This window comes from Poeciliopsis prolifica, unplaced genomic scaffold (genome assembly GCF_027474105.1).
Source record: "Poeciliopsis prolifica strain line A6 unplaced genomic scaffold, Auburn_PproV2 SCAFFOLD020, whole genome shotgun sequence".
NCBI classification, from domain to species: Eukaryota; Metazoa; Chordata; class Actinopteri; order Cyprinodontiformes; family Poeciliidae; genus Poeciliopsis; species Poeciliopsis prolifica.
In genome coordinates this window covers 7350817-7368922 of record NW_026562395.1, presented here as the reverse complement: position 1 = coordinate 7368922, position 18106 = coordinate 7350817, and the positions used below count along the sequence as shown (strand labels likewise).

Genomic DNA, 18106 nt, shown 5'->3' with positions numbered 1-18106 from the left:
ATGTAAAACTAGCGCAGACTGCTGATTTACACCGCCAATTCTGATGTGACTACCGAATCAACTTTTATGCATTGGCCAAGGTACATGAATTACGTTCCACTGAAGCCCGGCTAGCTCAGTTGGTAGAGCATGAGACTTTTAATCTCAGGGTCGTGGGTTCAAGTCCCACGTTGGGCGTTTTCAATGTGACTTACTAAGTCTTCTTAATGGGTTGTTGGGAACTGCTACTTCTTGAATTGTCTCCTCTGCCAAAGGTGTTTGTCACTCAAGCAGTCTTGTGTAAACACTTGTTGTTATGTTTAAATTCAATTGTTAAGAGTTCTCAATATACTGACAACCATTAAAGCAAAAAAAAATTAGTACTATTTTTTTGTACTACTGTATTACAATCTTGGAAATCAACTTTGTTTGCATTGTCAGGTGCAAAAAACATGCCTTTGTGAAGCCCGGCGAGCTCAGTTGGTAGAGCATGAGACTCTTAATCTCAGGGTGGGTTCGAGCCCCACGTTGGGCGTTTCACAGTTCATTTACTTTGATTTACTCTGATTTACACCACCAATTCTGATGTGACTACGGAATCAACTTTTTATGCATTGGCCGAGGTACATGAATTATGTTCCACTGCCCGGCTAGCTCAGTTGGTAGAGCATGAGACTTTTAATCTCAGGGTCGTGGGTTCAAGTCCACGTTGGGCGTTTTCAATGTGACTTACTAAGTCTTCTTAATGGGTTGTTGGGTACTGCTAATTCTTGAATTGTCTCCGCTGCTAAAGGATTTTGTCACTCAAGCAGTCTTGTTTAAGAACTTGTTGTTATGTTTAAATTCAATTGATAAGAGTTGTCAGTATGCTGACAACCATTAAGCAAAAAAAATTAGTACTATTTTGTCATACTACTATATTACGATCTTAGAAATCAACTTTGCTTGCATTGTCAGTGCAAAAAAACATCCCTTTGTGAAGCCCGGCGAGCTCAGTTGGTAGAGCATGAGACTCTTGATCTCAGGGTCGTGGGTTCGAGCCCCATGTTGGGCGTTTCACAGTTCATTTACTTTGTTTCCTTGATGGTGACTGTTTAGCAGTGCTCGATGAAACGTAGCTACAAATCCATCAACTTTGCTGAAACACTTAATGATATGTTTGAATGTTATTGATAGAGGCTGACATGTACTCATAGCCCTTTGGCCAAACGTACTTCATTGAGTTGTTGTAGTACTTGAAGTATATTGAAAGAGCCAGGAAGATTAGACTCAGTGCCTTTATACCTTCTGGTGGTAGATTAGCTCAGGTCAGGATGGCCGAGCGGTCAAAGGCGCCAGACTCAAGGCGTAAGGCCTTACTTCCTGGAGAGGTATCTGGTCTCTGATGGAGGCGTGGGTTCGAATCCCACTCCTGACAGTCTTTAACCACTTGACCTCGAGAGCAAGTGATGTGAATAGTCCTTCTTTGAACATGCCTGGCAAATTTGATTCTGCCTTCAAGACGGACTGTGCACGAGATATTTTCTGGTCTGACAATATTTAACATTTCACTCAAGACCAATTGTATGTAAACTAGCGCAGACTGCTGATTTACACCGCCAATTCTGATGTTACTACGGAATCAACTTTTTATGCATTGGCCAAGGTACATGAATTACGTTCCACTGAAGCCCGGCTAGCTCAGTTGGTAGAGCATGAGACTTTTAATCTCAGGGTCGTGGGTTCAAGTCCCACGTTGGGCGTTTTCAATGTGACTTACTAAGTCTTCTTAATGGGTTGTTGGGTACTACTCATTCTTGAATTGTCTCCACTGCCAAAGTATTTTGTCACTCAAGCAGTCTTGTTTAAGCACTTGTTGTTATGTTTAAATTCAATTGATAAGAGTTCTTAATATGCTGACAAACATTAAAGCAAAAAAAATTAGTACTATTTTGTCATACTACCATATCACGTTCTTGGAAATCAACTTTGCTTGCATTGTCAGGTGCAAAAAAACATGCCTTTGTGAAGCCCGGCGAGCTCAGTTGGTAGAGCATGAGACTTTTAATCTCAGGGTCGTGGGTTCAAGTCCCACGTTGGGCGTTTTCAATGTGACTTACTAAGTCTTCTTAATGGGTTGTTGGGTACTGCTACTTCTTGAATTGTCTCCTCTGCCAAAGGTGTTTGTCACTCAAGCAGTCTTGTGTAAACACTTGTTGTTAGGTTTAAATTCAATTGATAAGAGTTCTCAATATGCTGACAACCATTAAAGCAAAAAAAAATTTGTACTATTTTGTCATACTACTATATTACGATCTTGGAAATCAACTTTGCTTGCATTGTCAGGTGCAAAAAAACATGCCTTTGTGAAGCCCGGCGAGCTCAGTTGGTAGAGCATGAGACTCCTAATATCAGGGTCGTGGGTTCGAGCCCCACGGTGGGCGTTTCACAGTTCATTTACTTTGTTTCCTTGATGGTGACTGTTTAGCAGTGCTCGATGAAACGTAGCTACAAATCCATCAACTTTGCTGAAACACTTAATGATATGTTTGAATGTTATTGATAGAGACTGACATGTACTCATAGCCCTTTGGCCAAACGTACTTCATTGAGTTTGTAGTACTTGAAGTATATTGAAAGAGCCAGGAAGATTAGACTCAGTGCCTTTATACCTTCTGGTGGTAGATTAGCTCAGGTCAGGATGGCCGAGCGGTCAAAGGCGCCAGACTCAAGGCGTAAGGCCTTACTTCCTGGAGAGGTATCTGGTCTCTGATGGAGGCGTGGGTTCGAATCCCACTCCTGACAGTCTTTAACCACTTGACCTCGAGAGCAAGTGATGTGAATAGTCCTTCTTTGAACATGCCTGGCAAATTGATTCTGCCTTCAAGACGGACTGTGCACGAGATATTTTCTGGTCTGACAATATTTAACATTTCACTCAAGACCAATTGTATGTAAAATAGCGCAGACTGCTGATTTACACCGCCAATTCTGATGTGACTACGGAATCAACTTTTTATGCATTGGCCAAGGTACATGAATTATGTTCCACTGAAGCCCGGCTAGCTCAGTTGGTAGAGCATGAGACTTTTAATCTCAGGGTCGTGGGTTCAAAGTCCCACGTTGGGCGTTTTCAATGTGACTTACTAAGTCTTCTTAATGGGTTGTTGGGTACTGCTAATTCTTGAATTGTCTCCGCTGCTAAAGGATTTTGTCACTCAAGCAGTCTTGTTTAAGAACTTGTTGTTATGTTTAAATTCAATTGATAAGAGTTGTCAGTATGCTGACAACCATTAAAGCAAAAAAAATTAGTACTATTTTGTCATACTACTATATTACGATCTTAGAAATCAACTTTGCTTGCATTGTCAGGTGCAAAAAAACATCCCTTTGTGAAGCCCGGCGAGCTCAGTTGGTAGAGCATGAGACTCTTGATCTCAGGGTCGTGGGTTCGAGCCCCATGTTGGGCGTTTCACAGTTCATTTACTTTGTTTCCTTGATGGTGACTGTTTAGCAGTGCTCGATGAAACGTAGCTACAAATCCATCAACTTTGCTGAAACACTTAATGATATGTTTGAATGTTATTGATAGAGGCTGACATGTACTCATAGCCCTTTGGCCAAACGTACTTCATTGAGTTGTTGTAGTACTTGAAGTATATTGAAAGAGCCAGGAAGATTAGACTCAGTGCCTTTATACCTTCTGGTGGTAGATTAGCTCAGGTCAGGATGGCCGAGCGGTCAAAGGCGCCAGACTCAAGGCGTAAGGCCTTACTTCCTGGAGAGGTATCTGGTCTCTGATGGAGGCGTGGGTTCGAATCCCACTCCTGACAGTCTTTAACCACTTGACCTCGAGAGCAAGTGATGTGAATAGTCCTTCTTTGAACATGCCTGGCAAATTTGATTCTGCCTTCAAGACGGACTGTGCACGAGATATTTTCTGGTCTGACAATATTTAACATTTCACTCAAGACCAATTGTATGTAAACTAGCGCAGACTGCTGATTTACACCGCCAATTCTGATGTTACTACGGAATCAACTTTTTATGCATTGGCCAAGGTACATGTATTATGTTCCACTGAAGCCTGGCTAGCTCAGTTGGTAGAGCATGAGACTTTTAATATCAGGGTCGTGGGTTCAAGTCCCACGTTGGGTGTTTTTAATGTGACTTACAAGTCTTCTTAATGGGTTGTTGGGTACTGCTAATTCTTGAATTGTCTCCTCTGCCAAAGGATTTTGTCACTCAAGCAGTCTTGTTTAAGAACTTGTTGTTATGTTTAAATTCAATTGATAAGAGTTCTCAATATGCTGACAACCATTAAAGCAAAAAAAATTAGTACTATTTTGTCATACTACTATATTACCATCTTGTAAATCAACTTTGCTTGCATTGTCAGGTGCAAAAAAACATCCCTTTGTGAAGCCCGGCGAGCTCAGTTGGTAGAGCATGAGACTTTAATCTCAGGGTCATGGGTTCGAGCCCACGTTGGGCGTTTCACAGTTCATTTACTTTGATTTACTCTGATTTACCACCAATTCTGATGTGACTACGGAATCAACTTTTTATGCATTGGCCGAGGTACATGAATTATGTTCCACTGAAGCCGGCTAGCTCAGTTGGTAGAGCATGAGACTTTTAATCTCAGGGTCGTGGTTCAAGTCCCACGTTGGGCGTTTTCAATGTGACTTACTAAGTCTTCTTAATGGTTGTTGGGAACTGCTACTTCTTGAATTGTCTCCTTTGCCAAAGGTGTTTGTCACTCAAGCAGTCTTGTGTAAACACTTGTTGTTATGTTAAATTCAATTGTTAAGAGTTCTCAATATACTGACAACCATTAAAGCAAAAAAAAATTAGTACTATTTTTTTGTACTACTGTAACAATCTTGGAAATCAACTTTGTTTGCATTGTCAGGTGCAAAAAAACATGCCTTTGTGAAGCCCGGCGAGCTCAGTTGGTAGAGCATGAGACTCTTAATCTCAGGGTCGTGGGTTCGAGCCCCACGTTGGGCGTTTCACAGTTCATTTACTTTGATTTACTCTGATTTACACCACCAATTCTGATGTGACTACGGAATCAACTTTTATGCATTGGCCAAGGTACATGAATTATGCTCCACTGAAGCCCGGCTAGCTCAGTTGGTAGAGCATGAGACTTTTAATCTCAGGGTCGTGGGTTCAAGTCCCACGTTGGGCGTTTTCAATGTGACTTACTAAGTCTTCTTAATGGGTTGTTGGGTACTGCTAATTCTTGAATTGTCTCCGCTGCTAAAGGATTTTGTCACTCAAGCAGTCTTGTTTAAGAACTTGTTGTTATGTTTAAATTCAATTGATAAGAGTTGTCAGTATGCTGACAACCATTAAAGCAAAAAAATTAGTACTATTTGTCATACTACTATATTACGATCTTAGAAATCAACTTGCTTGCATTGTCAGGTGCAAAAAAACATCCTTGTGAGCCCGGCGAGCTCAGTTGGTAGAGCATGAGACTCTTGATCTCAGGGTCATGGGTTCGAGCCCCATGTTGGGCGTTTCACAGTTCTTTTACTTTGTTTCCTTGATGGTGACTGTTTAGCAGTGCTCGATGAAACGTAGCTACAAATCCATCAACTTTGCTGAAACACTTAATGATATGTTTGAATGTTATGATAGAGGCTGACATGTACTCATAGCCCTTTGGCCAAACGTACTTCATTGAGTTGTTGTAGTACTTGAAGTATATTGAAAGAGCCGGGAAGATTAGGCTCAGTGCCTTTATACCTTCTGGTGTAGATAGCTCAGGTCAGGATGGCCGAGCAGTCAAAGGCGCCAGACTCAAGGCGTAAGGCCTTACTTCCTGGAGAGGTATCTGGTCTCTGAAGGAGTCGTGGGTTCGAATCCCACTCCTGACAGTCTTTAACCACTTGACCTCGAGAGCAAGTGATGTGAATAGTCCTTCTTTGAACATGCCTGGCAAATTTGATTCTGCCTTCAAGACGGACTGTGCACGAGATATTTTCTGGTCTGACAATATTTAACATTTCACTCAAGACCAATTGTATGTAAAATAGCGCAGACTGCTGATTTACACCGCCAATTCTGATGTGACTACGGAATCAACTTTTTATGCATGGCCAAGGTACATGAATTACTTTCCACTGAAGCCCGGCTAGCTCAGTTGGTAGAGCATGAGACTTTTAATCTCAGGGTCGTGGGTTCAAGTCCCACGTTGGGCGTTTTCAATGTGACTTACTAAGTCTTCTTAATGGGTTGTTGGGTACTGCTAATTCTTGAATTGTCTCCTCTGCCAAAGGATTTTGTCACTCAAGCAGTCTTGTTTAAGCACTTGTTGTTATGTTTAAATTCAATTGATAAGAGTTCTTAATATGCTGACAAACATTAAAGCAAAAAAAATTAGTACTATTTTGTCATACTACCATATCACGTTCTTGGAAATCAACTTTGCTTGCATTGTCAGGTGCAAAAAAACATCCCTTTGTGAAGCCTGGCAAGCTCAGTTGGTAGAGCATGAGACTTTTAATCTCAGGGTCATGGGTTCAAGTCCACGTTGGGCGTTTTCAATGTGACTTACTAAGTCCTCTTAATGGGTTGTTGGGAACTGCTACTTCTTGAATTGTCTCCTCTGCCAAAGGTGTTTGTCACTCAAGCAGTCTTGTGTAAACACTTGTTGTAATGTTTAAATTCAATTGTTAAGAGTTCTCAATATGCTGACAACCATTAAAGCACAAAAAAAATTAGTACTGTTTTGTCGTACTACTATATTACGATCTTGGAAATCAACTTTGCTTGCATTGTCAGGTGCAAAAAAACATCCCTTTGTGAAGCCCGGCGAGCTCAGTTGGTAGAGCATGAGACTCCTAATATCAGGGTCGTGGGTTCGAGCCCCACGTTGGGCGTTTCACAGTTCATTTACTTTGTTTCCTTGATGGTGACTGTTTAGCAGTGCTCGATGAAACGTAGCTACAAATCCATCAACTTTGCTGAAACACTTAATGATATGTTTGAATGTTATTGATAGAGACTGACATGTACTCATAGCCCTTTGGCCAACGTACTTCATTGAGTTGTTGTAGTACTTGAAGTATATTGAAAGAGCCAGGAAGATTAGACTCAGTGCCTTTATACCTTCTGGTGGTAGATTAGCTCAGGTCAGGATGGCCGAGCGGTCAAAGGCGCCAGACTCAAGGCGTAAGGCCTTACTTCCTGGAGAGGTATCTGGTCTCTGATGGAGGCGTGGGTTCGAATCCCACTCCTGACAGTCTTTAACCACTTGACCTCGAGAGCAAGTGATGTGAATAGTCCTTCTTTGAACATGCCTGGCAAATTTGATTCTGCCTTCAAGACGGACTGTGCACGAGATATTTTCTGGTCTGACAATATTTAACATTTCACTCAAGACCAATTGTATGTAAACTAGCGCAGACTGCTGATTTACACCGCCAATTCTGATGACTACGGAATCAACTTTTTATGCATTGGCCAAGGTACATGAATTACTTTCCACTGAAGCCGGCTAGCTCAGTTAGTAGAGCATGACTTTTAATCTCAGGGTCGTGGGTTCAAGTCCCACGTTGGGCGTTTTCAATGTGACTTACTAAGTCTTCTTAATGGGTTGTTGGGACTGCTAATTCTTGAATTGTCTCCTCTGCCAAAGGATTTTGTCACTCAAGCAGTCTTGTTTAAGAACTTGTTGTTATGTTTAAATTCAATTGATAAGAGTTCTTAATATGCTGACAAACATTAAAGCAAAAAAATTAGTACTATTTTGTCATACTACCATATCACGTTCTTGGAAATCAACTTTGCTTGCATTGTCAGGTGCAAAAAAACATCCCTTTGTGAAGCCCGGCGAGCTCAGTGTAGAGCATGAGACTCTTAATCTCAGGGTCGTGGTTCAAGTCCCACGTTGGGCGTTTTCAATGTGACTTACTAAGTCTTAATGGGTTGTTGGGAACTGCTACTTCTTGAATTGTCTCCTTTGCCAAAGGTGTTTGTCACTCAAGCAGTCTTGTATAAACACTTGTTGTTATGTTTAAATTCAATTGTTAAGAGTTCTCAATATACTGACAACATTAAAGCAAAAAAAATTAGTACTATTTTTTTGTACTACTGTATTACAATCTTGGAAATCAACTTTGTTTGCATTGTCAGGTGCAAAAAAACATGCCTTTGTGAAGCCCGGCGAGCTCAGTTGGTAGAGCATGAGACTCTTAATCTCAGGGTCGTGGGTTCGAGCCCCACGTTGGGCGTTTCACAGTTCATTTACTTTTTCCTTGATGGTGACTGTTTAGCAGTGCTCGATGAAACGTAGCTACAAATCCATCAACTTTGCTGAAACACTTAATGATATGTTGAATATTGATAGGCTGACATGTACTCATAGCCCTTTGGCCAAACGTACTTCATTGAGTTGTTGTAGTACTTGAAGTATATTGAAAGAGCCAGGAAGATTAGACTCAGTGCCTTTATACCTTCTGGTGGTAGATTAGCTCAGGTCAGGATGTCCGAGCGGTCAAAGGCCAGACTCAAGACGTAAGGCCTTACTTCCTGGAGAGGTATCTGGTCTCTGATGGAGGCGTGGGTTCGAATCCCACTCCTGACAGTCTTTAACCGCTTGACCTCGAGAGCAAGTGATGTGAATAGTCCTTCTTTGAACATGCCTGGCAAATTTGATTCTGCCTTCAAGACGGACTGTGCACGAGATATTTTCTGGTCTGACAATATTTAACATTTCACTCAAGACCAATTGTATGTAAACTAGCGCAGACTGCTGATTTACACCGCCAATTCTGATGTGACTACGGAATCAACTTTTTATGCATTGGCCGAGGTACATAAATTATGTTCCACTGAAGCCCGGCTAGCTCAGTTGGTAGAGCATGAGACTTTTAATCTCAGGGTCGTGGGTTCAAGTCCCACGTTGGGCGTTTTCAATGTGACTTACTAAGTCTTCTTAATGGGTTGTTGGGTACTGCTAATTCTTGAATTGTCTCCTCTGCTAAAGGTTTTTGTCACTCAAGCAGTCTTGTTTAAGAAACTTTATGTTTAAATTCAATTGATAAGAGTTGTCAGTATGCTGACAACCATTAAAGCAAAAAAAATTAGTACTATTTTGTCATACTACTATATTACCATCTTGTAAATCAACTTTGCTTGCATTGTCAGGTGCAAAAAAACATCCCTTTGTGAAGCCCGGCGAGCTCAGTTGGTAGAGCATGAGACTCTTAATCTCAGGGTCGTGGGTTCGAGCCCCACGTTGGGCGTTTCACAGTTCATTTACTTTGTTTCCTTGATGGTGACTGTTTAGCAGTGCTCGATGAAACGTAGCTACAAATCCATCAACTTTGCTGAAACACTTAATGATATGTTTGAATGTTATTGATAGAGGCTGACATGTACTCATAGCCCTTTGGCCAAACGTACTTCATTGAGTTGTTGTAGTACTTGAAGTATATTGAAAGAGCCAGGAAGATTAGGCTCAGTGCCTTTATACCTTCTGGTGGTAGATTAGCTCAGGTCAGGATGGCCGAGCGGTCAAAGGCGCCAGACTCAAGGCGTAACGCCTTGCTTCCTGGAGAGGTATCTGGTCTCTGATGGAGGCGTGGGTTCGAATCCCACTCCTGACAGTCTTTAACCACTTGACCTCGAGAGCAAGCGATGTGAATAGTCCTTCTTTGAACATGCCTGGCAAATTTGATTCAGCCTTCAAGACGGACTGTGCACGAGATATTTTCTGGTCTGACAATATTTAACATTTCACTCAAGACCAATTGTATGTAAACTAGCGCAGACTGGTGATTTACACCGCCAATTCTGATGTGACTACGGAATCAACTTTTTATGCATTGGCCAAGGTACATGAATTACGTTCCACTGAAGCCCGGCTCTAATTGGTAGAGCATGAGACTTTTAATCTCAGGGTCGTGGGTTCAAGTCCCACGTTGGGCGTTTTCAATGTGACTTACTAAGTCTTCTTAATGGGTTGTTGGGAACTGCTACTTCTTGAATTGTCTCCTCTGCCAAAGGTGTTTGTCACTCAAGCAGTCTTGTGTAAACACTTGTTGTTATGTTTAAATTCAATTGATAAGAGTTCTCAATATGCTGACAACCATTAAAGCACAAAAAATTAGTACTATTTTGTCGTACTACTATATCACGATCTTGGAAATCAACTTTGCTTGCATTGTCAGGTGCAAAAAAACATGCCTTTGTGAAGCCCGGCGAGCTCAGTTGGTAGAGCATGAGACTCTTAATCTCAGGGTCGTGGGTTCGAGCCCCACGTTGGGCGTTTCACAGTTCATTTACTTTGTTTCCTTGATGGTGACTGTTTAGCAGTGCTCGATGAAACGTAGCTACAAATCCATCAACTTTGCTGAAACACTTAATATGTTTGAATGTTATTGATAGAGGCTGACATGTACTCATAGCCCTTTGGCCAAATGTACTTCATTGAGTTGTTGTAGTACTTGAAGTATATTGAAAGAGCCAGGAAGATTAGCTCAGTGCCGTTATACCTTCTGGTGGTAGATTAGCTCAGGTCAGGATGGCCGAGCGGTCAAAGGCGCCAGACTCAAGGCGTTAGGCCTTACTTCCTGGAGAGGTATCTGGTCTCCTCATGGAGGCGTGGGTTCGAATCCCAACCCTGACAGTCTTTAACCACTTGACCTCGAGAGCAAGTGATGTGAATAGTCCTTCTTTGAACATGCCTGGCAAATTTGATTCTGCCTTCAAGACGGACTGTGCATGAGATATTTTCTGGTCTGACAATATTTAACATTTCACTCAAGACCAATTGTATGTAAACTAGCGCAGACTGGTGATTTACACCGCCAATTCTGATGTGACTACGGAATCAACTTTTTATGCATTGGCCAAGGTACATGAATTACGTTCCACTGAAGCCCGGCTAGCTCAGTTGGTAGAGCATGAGACTTTTAATCTCAGGGTCGTGGGTTCAAGTCCCACGTTGGGCGTTTTCAATGTGACTTACTAAGTCTTCTTAATGGGTTGTTGGGTACTGCTAATTCTTGAATTGTCTCCTCTGCCAAAGGATTTTGTCACTCAATAAGTCTTGTTTAAGCACTTGTTGTTATGTTTAAATTCAATTGATAAGAGTTCTTAATATGCTGACAAACATTAAAGCAAAAAAAATTAGTACTATTTTGTCATACTACCATATCACGTTCTTGGAAATCAACTTTGCTTGCATTGTCAGGTGCAAAAAAACATCCCTTTGTGAAGCCCGGCGAGCTCAGTTGGTAGAGCATGAGACTCTTAATCTCAGGGTCGTGGGTTCGAGCCCCACGTTGGGCGTTTCACAGTTCATTTACTTTGTTTCCTTGATGGTGACTGTTTAGCAGTGCTCGATGAAACGTAGCTACAAATCCATCAACTTTGCTGAAACACTTAATGATATGTTTGAATGTTATTGATAGAGGCTGACATGTACTCATAGCCCTTTGGCCAAATGTACTTCATTGAGTTGTTGTAGTACTTGAAGTATTTGAAAGAGCCAGGAAGATTAGGCTCAGTGCCTTTATACCTTCTGGTGGTAGATTAGCTCAGGTCAGGATGGCCGAGCGGTCAAAGGCGCCAGACTCAAGGCATAAGGCCTTACTTCCTGGAGAGGTATCTGGTCTCTGATGGAGGCGTGCGTTCGAATCCCACTCCTGACAGTCTTTAACCACTTGACCTCGAGAGCAAGTGATGTGAATAGTCCTTCTTTGAACATGCCTGGCAAATTTGATTCTGCCTTCAAGACGGACTGTGCACGAGATATTTTCTGGTCTGACAATATTTAACATTTCACTCAAGACCAATTGTATGTAAACTAGCGCAGACTGGTGATTTACACCGCCAATTCTGATGTGACTACGGAATCAACTTTTTATGCATTGGCCGAGGTACATAAATTATGTTCCACTGAAGCCCGGCTAGCTCAGTTGGTAGAGCATGAGACTTTTAATCTCAGGGTCGTGGGTTCAAGTCCCACGTTGGGCGTTTTCAATGTGACTTACTAAGTCTTCTTAATGGGTTGTTGGGTACTGCTAATTCTTGAATTGTCTCCTCTGCCAAAGGATTTTGTCACTCAAGCAGTCTTGTTTAAGAACTTGTTGTTATGTTTAAATTCAATTGATAAGAGTTCTTAATATGCTGACAAACATTAAAGCAAAAAAAATTAGTACTATTTTGTCATACTACCATATCACGTTCTTGGAAATCAACTTTGCTTGCATTGTCAGGTGCAAAAAAACATCCCTTTGTGAAGCCCGGCGAGCTCAGTTGGTAGAGCATGAGACTCTTAATCTCAGGGTCGTGGGTTCGAGCCCCACGTTGGGCGTTTCACAGTTCATTTACTTTGTTTCCTTGATGGTGACTGTTTAGCAGTGCTCGATGAAACGTAGCTACAAATCCATCAACTTTGCTGAAACACTTAATGATATGTTTGAATGTTATTGATAGAGGCTGACATGTACTCATAGCACTTTGGCCAAATGTACTTCATTGAGTTGTTGTAGTACTTGAAGTATATTGAAAGAGCCAGGAAGATTAGGCTCAGTGCCTTTATACCTTCTGGTGGTAGATTAGCTCAGGTCAGGATGGCCGAGCGGTCAAAGGCGCCAGACTCAAGGCATAAGGCCTTACTTCCTGGAGAGGTATCTGGTCTCCTCATGGAGGCGTGGGTTCGAATCCCAACCCTGACAGTCTTTAACCACTTGACCTCGAGAGCAAGTGATGTGAATAGTCCTTCTTTGAACATGCCTGGCAAATTTGATTCTGCCTTCAAGACGGACTGTGCACGAGATATTTTCTGGTCTGACAATATTTAACATTTCACTCAAGACCAATTGTATGTAAACTAGCGCAGACTGCTGATTTACAGCGCCAATTCTGATGTGACTACCGAATCAACTTTTTATGCATTGGCCGAGGTACATGAATTACGTTCCACTGAAGCCCGGCTAGCTCAGTTGGTAGAGCATGAGACTTTTAATCTCAGGGTCGTGGGTTCAAGTCCCACGTTGGGCGTTTTCAATGTGACTTACTAAGTCTTCTTAATGGGTTGTTGGGAACTGATACTTCTTGAATTGTCTCCTTTGCCAAAGGTGTTTGTCACTCAAGCAGTCTTGTGTAAACACTTGTTGTTATGTTTAAATTCAATTGTTAAGAGTTCTCTATATGCTGTCAACCATTAAAGCAAAAAAAAAATTAGTACTATTTTTTTGTACTACTGTATTACGATCTTGGAAATCAACTTTGCTTGCATTGTCAGGTGCAAAAAAACATCCCTTTGTGAAGCCCGGCGAGCTCAGTTGGTAGAGCATGAGACTCTTAATCTCAGGGTCGTGGGTTCGAGCCCCACGTTGGGCGTTTCACAGTTCATTTACTTTGTTTCCTTGATGGTGACTGTTTAGCAGTGCTCGATGAAACGTAGCTACAAATCCATCAACTTTGCTGAAACACTTAATGATATGTTTGAATGTTATTGATAGAGGCTGACATGTACTCATAGCCCTTTGGCCAAACGTACTTCATTGAGTTGTTGTAGTACTTGAAGTATATTGAAAGAGCCAGGAAGATTAGACTCAGTGCCTTTATACCTTCTGGTGGTAGATTAGCTCAGGTCAGGATGGCCGAGCGGTCAAAGGCGCCAGACTCAAGGCGTAAGGCCTTACTTCCTGGAGAGGTATCTGGTCTCTGATGGAGGCGTGGGTTCGAATCCCACTCCTGACAGTCTTTAACCACTTGACCTCGAGAGCAAGTGATGTGAATAGTCCTTCTTTGAACATGCCTGGCAAATTTGATTCTGCCTTCAAGACGGACTGTGCACGAGATATTTTCTGGTCTGACAATATTTAACATTTCACTCAAGACCAATTGTATGTAAAATAGCGCAGACTGCTGATTTACACCACCAATTCTGATGTGACTACGGAATCAACTTTTTATGCATTGGCCAAGGTACATGAATTATGTTCCACTGAAGCCCGGCTAGCTCAGTTGGTAGAGCATGAGACTTTTAATCTCAGGGTCGTGGGTTCAAGTCCCACGTTGGGCGTTTTCAATGTGACTTACTAAGTCTTCTTAATGGGTTGTTGGGTACTGCTAATTCTTGAATTGTCTCCTCTGCCAAAGGATTTTGTCACTCAAGCAGTCTTGTTTAAGAACTTGTTGTTATGTTTAAATTCAATTGATAAGAGTTCTCAATATGCTGACAACCATTAAAGCAAAAAAAAATTAGTACTATTTTGTCATACTACTATATTACGATCTTGGAAATCAACTTTGCTTGCATTGTCAGGTGCAAAAAAACATCCCTTTGTGAAGCCCGGCGAGCTCAGTTGGTAGAGCATGAGACTCTTAATCTCAGGGTCGTGGGTTCGAGCCCCACGTTGGGCGTTTCACAGTTCTTTTACTTTGTTTCCTTGATGGTGACTGTTTAGCAGTGCTCGATGAAACGTAGCTACAAATCCATCAACTTTGCTGAAACACTTAATGATATGTTTGAATGTTATTGATAGAGGCTGACATGTACTCATAGCCCTTTGGCCAAATGTACTTCATTGAGTTGTTGTAGTACTTGAAGTATATTGAAAGAGCCAGGACGATTAGGCTCAGTGCCTTTATACCTTCTGGTGGTAGATTAGCTCAGGTCAGGATGGCCGAGCAGTCAAAGGCGCCAGACTCAAGGCGTAAGGCCTTACTTCCTGGAGAGGTATCTGGTCTCTGAAGGAGTCGTGGGTTCGAATCCCACTCCTGACAGTCTTTAACCACTTGACCTCGAGAGCAAGTGATGTGAATAGTCCTTCTTTGAACATGCCTGGCAAATTTCATTCTGCCTTCAAGACGGACTGTGCACGAGATATTTTCTGGTCTGACAATATTTAACATTTCACTCAATACCAATTGTATGTAAACTAGCGCAGACTGCTGATTTACACCGCCAATTCTGATGTGACTACGGAATCAACTTTTTATGCATTGGCCAAGGTACATGAATTACGTTCCACTGAAGCCCGGCTAGCTCAGTTGGTAGAGCATGAGACTTTTAATCTCAGGGTCGTGGGTTCAAGTCCCACGTTGGGCGTTTTCAATGTGACTTACTAAGTCTTCTTAATGGGTTGTTGGGTACTGCTACTTCTTGAATTGTCTCCTCTGCCAAAGGATTTTGTCACTCAAGCAGTCTTGTTTAAGCACTTGTTGTTATGTTTAAATTCAATTGATAAGAGTTCTCAATATGCTGACAACCATTAAAGCAAAAAAAATTAGTACTATTTTGTCATACTACCATATCACGTTCTTGGAAATCAACTTTGCTTGCATTGTCAGGTGCAAAAAAACATCCCTTTGTGAAGCCCGGCGAGCTCAGTTGGTAGAGCATGAGACTCTTAATCTCAGGGTCGTGGGTTCGAGCCCCACGTTGGGCGTTTCACAGTTCTTTTACTTTGTTTCCTTGATGGTGACTGTTTAGCAGTGCTCGATGAAACGTAGCTACAAATCCATCAACTTTGCTGAAACACTTAATGATATGTTTGAATGTTATTGATAGAGGCTGACATGTACTCATAGCCCTTTGGCCAAATGTACTTCATTGAGTTGTTGTAGTACTTGAAGTATTTTGAAAGAGCCAGGAAGATTAGACTCAGTGCCTTTATACCTTCTGGTGGTAGATTAGCTCAGGTCAGGATGGCCGAGCGGTCAAAGGCGCCAGACTCAAGGCGTAAGGCCTTACTTCCTGGAGAGGTATCTGGTCTCTGATGGAGGCGTGGGTTCGAATCCCACTCCTGACAGTCTTTAACCACTTGACCTCGAGAGCAAGTGATGTGAATAGTCCTTCTTTGAACATGCCTGGCAAATTTGATTCTGCCTTCAAGACGGACTGTGCACGAGATATTTTCTGGTCTGACAATATTTAACATTTCACTCAAGACCAATTGTATGTAAACTAGCGCAGACTGCTGATTTACACCGCCAATTCTGATGTGACTACGGAATCAACTTTTTATGCATTGGCCGAGGTACATAAATTATGTTCCACTGAAGCCCGGCTAGCTAGTTGGGAGCATGAGACTTTTAATCTCAGGGTCGTGGGTTCAAGTCCCACGTTGGGCGTTTTCAATGTGACTTACTAAGTCTTCTTAATGGGTTGTTGGGTACTGCTAATTCTTGAATTGTCTCCTCTGCCAAAGGATTTTGTCACTCAAGCAGTCTTGTTTAAGCACTTGTTGTTATGTTTAAATTCAATTGATAAGAGTTCTTAATATGCTGACAAACATTAAAGCAAAAAAAATTAGTACTATTTTGTCATACTACCATATCACGTTCTTGGAAATCAACTTTGCTTGCATTGTCAGGTGCAAAAAAACATGCCTTTGTGAAGCCCGGCGAGCTCAGTTGGTAGAGCATGAGACTCTTAATCTCAGGGTCGTGGGTTCGAGCCCCACGTTGGGCGTTTCACAGTTTATTTACTTTGTTTCCTTGATGGTGACTTTTTAGCAGTGCTCGATGAAACGTAGCTACAAATCCATCAACTTTGCTGAAACACTTAATGATATGTTTGAATGTTATTGATAGATGCTGACATGTACTCATAGCACTTTGGCCAAATGTACTTCATTGAGTTGTTGTAGTACTTGAAGTATATTGAAAGAGCCAGGAAGATTAGGCTCAGTGCCTTTATACCTTCTGGTGGTAGATTAGCTCAGGTCAGGATGGCCGAGCGGTCAAAGGCGCCAGACTCAAGGCGTAACGCCTTGCTTCCTGGAGAGGTATCTGGTCTCTGATGGAGGCGTGGGTTCGAATCCCACTCCTGACAGTCTTTAACCACTTGACCTCGAGAGCAAGCGATGTGAATAGTCCTTCTTTGAACATGCCTGGCAAATTTGATTCAGCCTTCAAGACGGACTGTGCACGAGATATTTTCTGGTCTGACAATATTTAACATTTCACTCAAGACCAATTGTATGTAAAATAGCGCAGACTGCTGATTTACACCGCCAATTCTGATGTGACTACGGAATCAACTTTTTATGCATTGGCCAAGGTACATGAATTATGCTCCACTGAAGCCCGGCTAGCTCAGTTGGTAGAGCATGAGACTTTTAATCTCAGGGTTGTGGTTTCAAGTCCCACGTTGGGCGTTTTCAATGTGACTTTCTAAGTCTTCTTAATGGGTTGTTGGGAACTGCTACTTCTTGAATTGTCTCCTCTGCCAAAGGTGTTTGTCACTCAAGCAGTCTTGTGTAAACACTTGTTGTTATGTTTAAATTCAATTGTTAAGAGTTCTCAATATGCTGACAACCATTAAAGCAAAAAAAAAAAAATTAGTACTATTTTGTCGTACTACTATATTACGATCTTGGAAATCAACTTTGCTTGCATTGTCAGGTGCAAAAAAACATGCCTTTGTGAAGCCCGGCGAGCTCAGTTGGTAGAGCATGAGACTCTTAATCTCAGGGTCGTGGGTTCGAGCCCCACGTTGGGCGTTTCACAGTTCATTTACTTTGTTTCCTTGATGGTGACTGTTTAGCAGTGCTCGATGAAACGTAGCTACAAATCCATCAACTTGTTTTTAATGTGACTTACAAGTCTTCTTAATGGGTTGTTTTGACTCACTAGTTCTTGAAATGTGTCTTCTGCCATTGGTGGTTGTCATTCAAGCACTCCACTTGACCTTAGAGCAAGTTCCGTGTTGTGAATAGTCCTTCTTTAACCTTGCCTGGCAAATTTCATTCTGCCCTGCCCTCGACAGACTGTTTACAAGATTCTTTTCTGGCCTGACAAGAATTTATATTTCACGTAAGACCAATTGTTTTAAAATGGTTTTGACAGTGTTCTATGGTGCATTAGGTTATCAGTCCATCTTCATAAAAATTTTTCCTTTGAAAATCAGACCCACGTCCAGATTTACTTTTACGTATCATATTGATGCATTCAAGATGAAAACACTTCCTGGAAATTGCAACGGTTTCAAGACGGTTAAAATAACCTCCATCCCAGGCAGCAGGTGAAATGCAATAAATGCTGAAACACATAGTTTAATGCATTTTCTCAGAAACTTCCTCCCAGTGTTTAATGTCCATACTTTTCACTCAATTATTTCAAATGAAATGTTGTGCATGAAAATACCTGGAGGACGAAAGTCTGT

General features: G+C 41.8%; 49 non-coding genes across 49 annotated transcripts; all 49 read left to right on the top strand.

The window, feature by feature from the left end:
• Positions 1-104: 104 nt before the first annotated feature.
• On the top strand, positions 105-177 carry trnak-uuu (transfer RNA lysine (anticodon UUU)). The gene has a single exon. It is a non-coding gene; the product is annotated as a tRNA-Lys (tRNA).
• Positions 178-444: 267 nt separating this feature from the next.
• Positions 445-514, top strand: trnak-cuu (transfer RNA lysine (anticodon CUU)). Its single transcript has one exon. It is a non-coding gene; the product is annotated as a tRNA-Lys (tRNA).
• Positions 515-623: 109 nt separating this feature from the next.
• On the top strand, positions 624-695 carry trnak-uuu (transfer RNA lysine (anticodon UUU)). Its single transcript has one exon. It is a non-coding gene; the product is annotated as a tRNA-Lys (tRNA).
• A 265-nt stretch (positions 696-960) lies between these two features.
• trnak-cuu (transfer RNA lysine (anticodon CUU)) lies at positions 961-1033 on the top strand. The gene has a single exon. It is a non-coding gene; the product is annotated as a tRNA-Lys (tRNA).
• A 253-nt stretch (positions 1034-1286) lies between these two features.
• trnal-caa (transfer RNA leucine (anticodon CAA)) lies at positions 1287-1396 on the top strand. The gene is made up of 2 exons: positions 1287-1324; positions 1352-1396. It is a non-coding gene; the product is annotated as a tRNA-Leu (tRNA).
• Positions 1397-1648: 252 nt separating this feature from the next.
• trnak-uuu (transfer RNA lysine (anticodon UUU)) lies at positions 1649-1721 on the top strand. Its single transcript has one exon. It is a non-coding gene; the product is annotated as a tRNA-Lys (tRNA).
• Positions 1722-1988: 267 nt separating this feature from the next.
• trnak-uuu (transfer RNA lysine (anticodon UUU)) lies at positions 1989-2061 on the top strand. Its single transcript has one exon. It is a non-coding gene; the product is annotated as a tRNA-Lys (tRNA).
• A 268-nt stretch (positions 2062-2329) lies between these two features.
• trnar-ccu (transfer RNA arginine (anticodon CCU)) lies at positions 2330-2402 on the top strand. Its single transcript has one exon. It is a non-coding gene; the product is annotated as a tRNA-Arg (tRNA).
• Positions 2403-2653: 251 nt separating this feature from the next.
• trnal-caa (transfer RNA leucine (anticodon CAA)) lies at positions 2654-2763 on the top strand. The gene is made up of 2 exons: positions 2654-2691; positions 2719-2763. It is a non-coding gene; the product is annotated as a tRNA-Leu (tRNA).
• Positions 2764-3014: 251 nt separating this feature from the next.
• On the top strand, positions 3015-3088 carry trnak-uuu (transfer RNA lysine (anticodon UUU)). The gene has a single exon. It is a non-coding gene; the product is annotated as a tRNA-Lys (tRNA).
• A 267-nt stretch (positions 3089-3355) lies between these two features.
• On the top strand, positions 3356-3428 carry trnak-cuu (transfer RNA lysine (anticodon CUU)). Its single transcript has one exon. It is a non-coding gene; the product is annotated as a tRNA-Lys (tRNA).
• Positions 3429-3681: 253 nt separating this feature from the next.
• On the top strand, positions 3682-3791 carry trnal-caa (transfer RNA leucine (anticodon CAA)). Its single transcript has 2 exons — positions 3682-3719; positions 3747-3791. It is a non-coding gene; the product is annotated as a tRNA-Leu (tRNA).
• A 252-nt stretch (positions 3792-4043) lies between these two features.
• Positions 4044-4116, top strand: trnak-uuu (transfer RNA lysine (anticodon UUU)). Its single transcript has one exon. It is a non-coding gene; the product is annotated as a tRNA-Lys (tRNA).
• Positions 4117-4562: 446 nt separating this feature from the next.
• trnak-uuu (transfer RNA lysine (anticodon UUU)) lies at positions 4563-4634 on the top strand. Its single transcript has one exon. It is a non-coding gene; the product is annotated as a tRNA-Lys (tRNA).
• A 264-nt stretch (positions 4635-4898) lies between these two features.
• trnak-cuu (transfer RNA lysine (anticodon CUU)) lies at positions 4899-4971 on the top strand. The gene has a single exon. It is a non-coding gene; the product is annotated as a tRNA-Lys (tRNA).
• Positions 4972-5082: 111 nt separating this feature from the next.
• trnak-uuu (transfer RNA lysine (anticodon UUU)) lies at positions 5083-5155 on the top strand. Its single transcript has one exon. It is a non-coding gene; the product is annotated as a tRNA-Lys (tRNA).
• Positions 5156-5416: 261 nt separating this feature from the next.
• trnak-cuu (transfer RNA lysine (anticodon CUU)) lies at positions 5417-5489 on the top strand. The gene has a single exon. It is a non-coding gene; the product is annotated as a tRNA-Lys (tRNA).
• Positions 5490-5739: 250 nt separating this feature from the next.
• trnal-caa (transfer RNA leucine (anticodon CAA)) lies at positions 5740-5849 on the top strand. The gene is made up of 2 exons: positions 5740-5777; positions 5805-5849. It is a non-coding gene; the product is annotated as a tRNA-Leu (tRNA).
• A 251-nt stretch (positions 5850-6100) lies between these two features.
• Positions 6101-6173, top strand: trnak-uuu (transfer RNA lysine (anticodon UUU)). Its single transcript has one exon. It is a non-coding gene; the product is annotated as a tRNA-Lys (tRNA).
• Positions 6174-6440: 267 nt separating this feature from the next.
• Positions 6441-6512, top strand: trnak-uuu (transfer RNA lysine (anticodon UUU)). Its single transcript has one exon. It is a non-coding gene; the product is annotated as a tRNA-Lys (tRNA).
• A 269-nt stretch (positions 6513-6781) lies between these two features.
• Positions 6782-6854, top strand: trnar-ccu (transfer RNA arginine (anticodon CCU)). Its single transcript has one exon. It is a non-coding gene; the product is annotated as a tRNA-Arg (tRNA).
• A 252-nt stretch (positions 6855-7106) lies between these two features.
• trnal-caa (transfer RNA leucine (anticodon CAA)) lies at positions 7107-7216 on the top strand. The gene is made up of 2 exons: positions 7107-7144; positions 7172-7216. It is a non-coding gene; the product is annotated as a tRNA-Leu (tRNA).
• A 918-nt stretch (positions 7217-8134) lies between these two features.
• Positions 8135-8207, top strand: trnak-cuu (transfer RNA lysine (anticodon CUU)). The gene has a single exon. It is a non-coding gene; the product is annotated as a tRNA-Lys (tRNA).
• A 605-nt stretch (positions 8208-8812) lies between these two features.
• On the top strand, positions 8813-8885 carry trnak-uuu (transfer RNA lysine (anticodon UUU)). Its single transcript has one exon. It is a non-coding gene; the product is annotated as a tRNA-Lys (tRNA).
• Positions 8886-9148: 263 nt separating this feature from the next.
• On the top strand, positions 9149-9221 carry trnak-cuu (transfer RNA lysine (anticodon CUU)). The gene has a single exon. It is a non-coding gene; the product is annotated as a tRNA-Lys (tRNA).
• A 253-nt stretch (positions 9222-9474) lies between these two features.
• Positions 9475-9584, top strand: trnal-caa (transfer RNA leucine (anticodon CAA)). The gene is made up of 2 exons: positions 9475-9512; positions 9540-9584. It is a non-coding gene; the product is annotated as a tRNA-Leu (tRNA).
• A 252-nt stretch (positions 9585-9836) lies between these two features.
• Positions 9837-9906, top strand: trnak-uuu (transfer RNA lysine (anticodon UUU)). Its single transcript has one exon. It is a non-coding gene; the product is annotated as a tRNA-Lys (tRNA).
• Positions 9907-10173: 267 nt separating this feature from the next.
• On the top strand, positions 10174-10246 carry trnak-cuu (transfer RNA lysine (anticodon CUU)). Its single transcript has one exon. It is a non-coding gene; the product is annotated as a tRNA-Lys (tRNA).
• Positions 10247-10495: 249 nt separating this feature from the next.
• On the top strand, positions 10496-10606 carry trnal-caa (transfer RNA leucine (anticodon CAA)). The gene is made up of 2 exons: positions 10496-10533; positions 10561-10606. It is a non-coding gene; the product is annotated as a tRNA-Leu (tRNA).
• Positions 10607-10858: 252 nt separating this feature from the next.
• On the top strand, positions 10859-10931 carry trnak-uuu (transfer RNA lysine (anticodon UUU)). The gene has a single exon. It is a non-coding gene; the product is annotated as a tRNA-Lys (tRNA).
• Positions 10932-11198: 267 nt separating this feature from the next.
• trnak-cuu (transfer RNA lysine (anticodon CUU)) lies at positions 11199-11271 on the top strand. The gene has a single exon. It is a non-coding gene; the product is annotated as a tRNA-Lys (tRNA).
• Positions 11272-11523: 252 nt separating this feature from the next.
• On the top strand, positions 11524-11633 carry trnal-caa (transfer RNA leucine (anticodon CAA)). Its single transcript has 2 exons — positions 11524-11561; positions 11589-11633. It is a non-coding gene; the product is annotated as a tRNA-Leu (tRNA).
• A 252-nt stretch (positions 11634-11885) lies between these two features.
• trnak-uuu (transfer RNA lysine (anticodon UUU)) lies at positions 11886-11958 on the top strand. The gene has a single exon. It is a non-coding gene; the product is annotated as a tRNA-Lys (tRNA).
• A 267-nt stretch (positions 11959-12225) lies between these two features.
• trnak-cuu (transfer RNA lysine (anticodon CUU)) lies at positions 12226-12298 on the top strand. The gene has a single exon. It is a non-coding gene; the product is annotated as a tRNA-Lys (tRNA).
• A 253-nt stretch (positions 12299-12551) lies between these two features.
• trnal-caa (transfer RNA leucine (anticodon CAA)) lies at positions 12552-12662 on the top strand. Its single transcript has 2 exons — positions 12552-12589; positions 12617-12662. It is a non-coding gene; the product is annotated as a tRNA-Leu (tRNA).
• Positions 12663-12914: 252 nt separating this feature from the next.
• trnak-uuu (transfer RNA lysine (anticodon UUU)) lies at positions 12915-12987 on the top strand. Its single transcript has one exon. It is a non-coding gene; the product is annotated as a tRNA-Lys (tRNA).
• Positions 12988-13256: 269 nt separating this feature from the next.
• Positions 13257-13329, top strand: trnak-cuu (transfer RNA lysine (anticodon CUU)). The gene has a single exon. It is a non-coding gene; the product is annotated as a tRNA-Lys (tRNA).
• Positions 13330-13582: 253 nt separating this feature from the next.
• trnal-caa (transfer RNA leucine (anticodon CAA)) lies at positions 13583-13692 on the top strand. The gene is made up of 2 exons: positions 13583-13620; positions 13648-13692. It is a non-coding gene; the product is annotated as a tRNA-Leu (tRNA).
• A 252-nt stretch (positions 13693-13944) lies between these two features.
• Positions 13945-14017, top strand: trnak-uuu (transfer RNA lysine (anticodon UUU)). Its single transcript has one exon. It is a non-coding gene; the product is annotated as a tRNA-Lys (tRNA).
• A 268-nt stretch (positions 14018-14285) lies between these two features.
• trnak-cuu (transfer RNA lysine (anticodon CUU)) lies at positions 14286-14358 on the top strand. Its single transcript has one exon. It is a non-coding gene; the product is annotated as a tRNA-Lys (tRNA).
• A 253-nt stretch (positions 14359-14611) lies between these two features.
• trnal-caa (transfer RNA leucine (anticodon CAA)) lies at positions 14612-14721 on the top strand. Its single transcript has 2 exons — positions 14612-14649; positions 14677-14721. It is a non-coding gene; the product is annotated as a tRNA-Leu (tRNA).
• Positions 14722-14973: 252 nt separating this feature from the next.
• trnak-uuu (transfer RNA lysine (anticodon UUU)) lies at positions 14974-15046 on the top strand. The gene has a single exon. It is a non-coding gene; the product is annotated as a tRNA-Lys (tRNA).
• Positions 15047-15313: 267 nt separating this feature from the next.
• Positions 15314-15386, top strand: trnak-cuu (transfer RNA lysine (anticodon CUU)). The gene has a single exon. It is a non-coding gene; the product is annotated as a tRNA-Lys (tRNA).
• Positions 15387-15639: 253 nt separating this feature from the next.
• On the top strand, positions 15640-15749 carry trnal-caa (transfer RNA leucine (anticodon CAA)). Its single transcript has 2 exons — positions 15640-15677; positions 15705-15749. It is a non-coding gene; the product is annotated as a tRNA-Leu (tRNA).
• A 252-nt stretch (positions 15750-16001) lies between these two features.
• Positions 16002-16071, top strand: trnak-uuu (transfer RNA lysine (anticodon UUU)). The gene has a single exon. It is a non-coding gene; the product is annotated as a tRNA-Lys (tRNA).
• Positions 16072-16338: 267 nt separating this feature from the next.
• On the top strand, positions 16339-16411 carry trnak-cuu (transfer RNA lysine (anticodon CUU)). The gene has a single exon. It is a non-coding gene; the product is annotated as a tRNA-Lys (tRNA).
• Positions 16412-16664: 253 nt separating this feature from the next.
• trnal-caa (transfer RNA leucine (anticodon CAA)) lies at positions 16665-16774 on the top strand. The gene is made up of 2 exons: positions 16665-16702; positions 16730-16774. It is a non-coding gene; the product is annotated as a tRNA-Leu (tRNA).
• A 252-nt stretch (positions 16775-17026) lies between these two features.
• On the top strand, positions 17027-17099 carry trnak-uuu (transfer RNA lysine (anticodon UUU)). The gene has a single exon. It is a non-coding gene; the product is annotated as a tRNA-Lys (tRNA).
• Positions 17100-17371: 272 nt separating this feature from the next.
• Positions 17372-17444, top strand: trnak-cuu (transfer RNA lysine (anticodon CUU)). Its single transcript has one exon. It is a non-coding gene; the product is annotated as a tRNA-Lys (tRNA).
• The last annotated feature ends 662 nt before the right edge of the window (positions 17445-18106 follow it).